Source organism: Elephantulus edwardii, unplaced genomic scaffold (genome assembly GCF_000299155.1).
Source record: "Elephantulus edwardii isolate Elephantulus edwardi_28Jun2011 unplaced genomic scaffold, EleEdw1.0 scaffold00015, whole genome shotgun sequence".
Classification (NCBI taxonomy): Eukaryota; Metazoa; Chordata; class Mammalia; order Macroscelidea; family Macroscelididae; genus Elephantulus; species Elephantulus edwardii.
The window spans coordinates 166849-171480 of record NW_006399765.1 but is presented as its reverse complement, the minus strand read 5'-3'; positions in this window follow the sequence as shown (position 1 = coordinate 171480).

The following is a 4632-nucleotide window of genomic DNA, read 5'->3' as shown; positions in this document are numbered from 1 at the left end:
CCCACCCCCTAGCCCCAAATATAATCCACTCTACAACCCTCATTGCATACTCCTACGATAAAAATAATGCCCTAAAATATAATACTTTTAGACTTTTTTTTGAGGATACACTAATAGATACACTACAGATTGAAAAGGTGAGCCGCAGGCCCCAGTCCTGAATCCCCGCGCACTCCTCCGCTCCCATGCACTCCGCCTCCGGGACTTCCAACCCACCCGCCTGGGCGGCCGCTGCTCCCCTGAAAACCTCAGCCTCAACGGCTCCATGACACGCGGTGCACGCGGCTTGTGGCCTGCAAAGGTGAGATCGCGGGGTGGAAAAGGGTGGTTGTCATCGTCAGGGGCGCCTGCGTCCTCGGGGAGGCTGTGTGTGCTGGTGATCAATGTGAAGGCACCCGTGTCCACTGTGTCCATCCTGCTCGGCCTCGAGGCGCATGCGCTCCGGCATTCGCAGAACGTTTCTCTTTTAACCGTTTACCTGATGACTTAGGAGAGCGGTCTTACTGGACACAAGGGTGTCAAATGGCCAAGAAGACAGCCTGAGTGTAGCACCCAAAGCACTTTATTGCACATCTGGGAGAGCAGAGGAAATGCTCAAAAACTGCTTCCCGGTCCAAAGGGAGTCGTTGGGTCTTATACTTGGGCAAGGAAATAATAATATAGTGTAATATACATAATATAATAAGTTGGAAGGAGAAGTGGCATCCACTTACATAATAGCTTGCCTCCAGAAACCCTGTGAACCTGGAAAGAGGCTGAAAGGCACCCAAGTGTCGAGGACTCTCCTTCATAGGGTCGCTATGAGTCGCCTGTGACTCAACAATAACATCAACATAGATCAGCTGGCCCAGTGGACAGAAGGCCATGCCACCAAGCTGAAGGTGGGTGACTTTTAATCTGTGGCCCTTGGACCTGTCTTTTATTGTTTTTGTACAGACATTCCTCTAGGTTGTATATAGCCCTGGTGTACAAGTTGCAATACAGTGGCCACTTGCGGTTGCTGTGAGGCTGAACACGGTGACACTGATGTGTCAAATGCGTTAATGGCTGGTTACCCAATGCAGACAGAGAGTGGGGTGGAGCTCCCTGATTAAAACAAGCTTGGAAGGAGGAGTGGCATCCACTTCCATAATAGCTTGCCTCCAGAAACCCTATGAACCTGGAGAGAGGATGAAAGGCACCCAAGCTTTGAGGACTTTCCTTCATAGGGTCGCTATGAGCCGCCTGAAACTCGACGGAACTTAACAACAACAACTAGATACACTACAGTGTATGTTTTCAAGTTCACAGTCTAGAAGAGGCTAGAGGGGGTGAGAGTGAAGATGAGGAAGAGTAATAATTAAAATCGGCTGTGATTGATAGAGTATTACAGAGCTATAAAGCTGGATACAAGGAAGGGCCTCTAATTCAGGCTGTAAGGAGACGGTTAGTGAAGACTTTTTGAAGATGCTGACGCCTCAGCTGCATCTTGAAGGTTGAGTAGGTCAAGACAAGGGGATGGGACGGGTACACCGGGTTAACAGTAACAGCATGTGCCAAAGCGTGGAAGTGTGAGAGAACATGGTCCAACCTTCTTTTGTTACGGATGAGGAAACTGAAGCTCAGGAAGGGTAAAGAGGCTGTCGAAGGTCACTCAGCTAATTAGTAGCAGGGCCAGGATTTGTATCCAAGACTCACCTTTTATATTGCTCTTCTCCTGGTCCACAACATCTTATGTTTGTAGCATGTTCAGTGACTGAATGATTTTGAGACTCCAGTCTCCAGACTTTAGAAACACACTCCATTCAGGGGGTGGGGGCTGGCTCTGTCTCTGGTCTAACCCAGGCTGGAACAGAGCCAGAAACCTGGGAGATTTCAGGGCTGTGCTGCCAGGCTCACCTCAAGGAAGCCTCGGCCTCCAGCCATGACGCCGTTGCCCAGTTTAATCATTAACACCAAGTTCACAAGGCGGGAGCTGGAATGCACAGGACTTCTTGGGCAGGGGGTAGGCTGGATCTCTACTAAACTACGGGGAAAAGGACTCTTGAAGTGAGAAGGGACTAAAGCTTAAATGTGGTGTCCTTTCTCCGTGAGTGGGTCCTCACTCTGGATGATCCTCATGGCGATTTTCAATTTCATTAAGGTTTACGCATCCTCTTTCCTTGATTTCCGAATCCCTTTTAGTGTTCATGGTATATTGTGCTTCCCTCTGGCACTGCCCTACGTTGTGTTTGCCATCTGTCTACCCTACTACACTGTGACATCCGGGAGGGTAGGACTCCCTCTTTTATCTCATCATTCTCAGTGTGGCACAGCCTGGCACATAGGAGGTGCTCATTAAGTGCATGCTGACTGGTTGAATACATTTTATATTCATTCTCTCTAAAGGGGTTCCAAAGCATATGCTTTATTTCTTCTTTTTATATAAAAGAAAGGGGGTGAAGATTGTATTTAGGAAGATCAACATCAGTTTAGGAAGATGTTCACTAACATCTCTTAAGTTTTCCTAGTATCATAAAATATCATAGACCTAACTAAGATGAGGTCGAGAGGACATTTAAGAATTAAAGGGTCCAGTCTATTCTTTATTCCTCAGCCTTTGGATATTTAAGGTTGTTTTGTCTTGGGAGAGGGGGTGCTATTCAAGCACGAGACAACATTTTATTGCGGAAACAAAAGCCCCATACAGGGCAAATTCCACCAGCATAATAAAGGTAACCACTCCTTCTAATTTCTGGGAGCTACAGACTGTAGTTGGAAAGACTGTACTAGTGGTGACTGAGAATGCACCTGCAAAGTGGGGCTTGCGGATTCCACAAAAGAAAATTTCCACTGGAAGGTGAGGTGCAGGTGGCAGCAAGATCCCGTTTCTTTCTGACGAGCCAGTTACCTCATCTATAAAATAAAGACAATCGTCTCTTCTTCACAAAGTGCTTGGGAGGCCTCAATGGAAGGATGGAGATGATGGCATGGCATCCAGAAAAAATAAGTCAGTCACAGACTAATGTCCTCTTTCAAGTTAAAAAAAAAAGTATTTAAAAATTGAGACTATAAAGAACCAGAGAAGGTGTGGAAATAAAGTTCCTGTTCCGGGTGCCCAAAGATTCAGCAGTCCGTTCTGGAAGGGAAAGCATCCCTGTGTTGGATACTGACTGTGTCTAACACTGGATGATGCCTTGTACGAAGCATTCCTTACAGGTATAGCTGGCAAATGTTGGAAAAGTCAGCTTGCCTTGGTAGTGTTGAACCAGAAAAACTGCCCATCACTCTGGCCAAGTCTGCACCATCTCAAGGCCCTGAGTACTCTGGCAAATTGGCCTGTCAGGGAGCCACCTGTGTTAAGCAAACGAAAATTTGCTAGGTGATGGCATGTAATTGAATCAGTTCGCATTCACCTCTTTGCATGATATGTAAGCTCACAGAGTTCTGTGAGAATGTGTAGCCCTCAGTGATAGTAGATGTCCCTTATCGCTGACTCTCCACAGAGCGCCTAAGGCTGTAAATCATAACGGGAGGAGATTGCCCATCTTTCTCCTGTGGAGTTGTTTGCTGGTGGGTTCAAACAGGCAGAGAGGCTAGGCCTTTGAGTTAGCAGCTTGACTTCCTACAGACCTATGCACCAGAGCTCCCTTGTTAATAGCAAGTCAAGTCAATTCAGGAAGGATCTCAAGCTTGACTTGATTCTTATTCCCACCTATCCTCCACCAAGAGCTGATTGCCTTTATAGGGAATAGGAAAACCCAGGGCTTCTCTGGCCACCTATGTACTTTATTCCCCCCCCATTTTCATTTCTTCCCCCCCGTTCCACAAAGAATGCCATGAAATGAGAAGTCAATTGCCAAGGGAGAGTCTCTCCAGGGGCAAATTTCCTGTCCTCGCTTGGAGACCCTGAGTGGGGAGGCCAATTGCAGGAGCACTCTCCCAGAACCAGCCCTGGGGTGACAGGTGCAGGCAGGATCTACTGTGCAAGGGGGGAAGGGGGAAGTTGAAAAGGAGGAGGAAGAAGAAAGCAAGGCTATGGCAGAGACCCCAAGGGCTGCCCCAATTCCTCTGCCCCTCCCCAACCCGAAACTGTCAGTCCCCACCAAGCCTTGGTGAGAGAAGTAGGGGTGAAGAGACAGGGAGGGGGGAAATCAAAGAAAATTGCAAAAGTCAATGGCCTGGAACTAGAGGCAGCCTCAGCAACTCCAGTGTGACTTTGATTCCCCTATCATAACCCTGAATTAAAAATTCAAGCAATTATCTGCATGGCTTCCTTCTGATTAGAATGAGCCGAAGCCTCATTAATGCATCGGCACAGAGGAAAGCCATTAGGGTCTGTGAAATGGAATGTTTCTCTGAGAACAGGTTCCGCTTGATGTGGAATACCCAGCAAAAAGAAATTTCACACATTTTTGAGCCCAGAGTCACAGTACGGCACTCTGCTTCGGGGTTGCAGACCCCGCCACTGTCTCTCCTCTTAGCTGGCTCTGGGTGAAAGCCACTTTTGTTTCCCAGTCTCTCCCTGGCACCTCCATCTCCTGGGGTGTGTGGAGGGAGGGTGAGAGAGCCAAGTGGCCTTTGTGGCTGCTGTTTGGTCCCAAGACACTGACTGGGCTTGGACCCTCCATTTCAGAGTCCTTGAACGAGAAGGAACATTGGAACTTCTTAGGA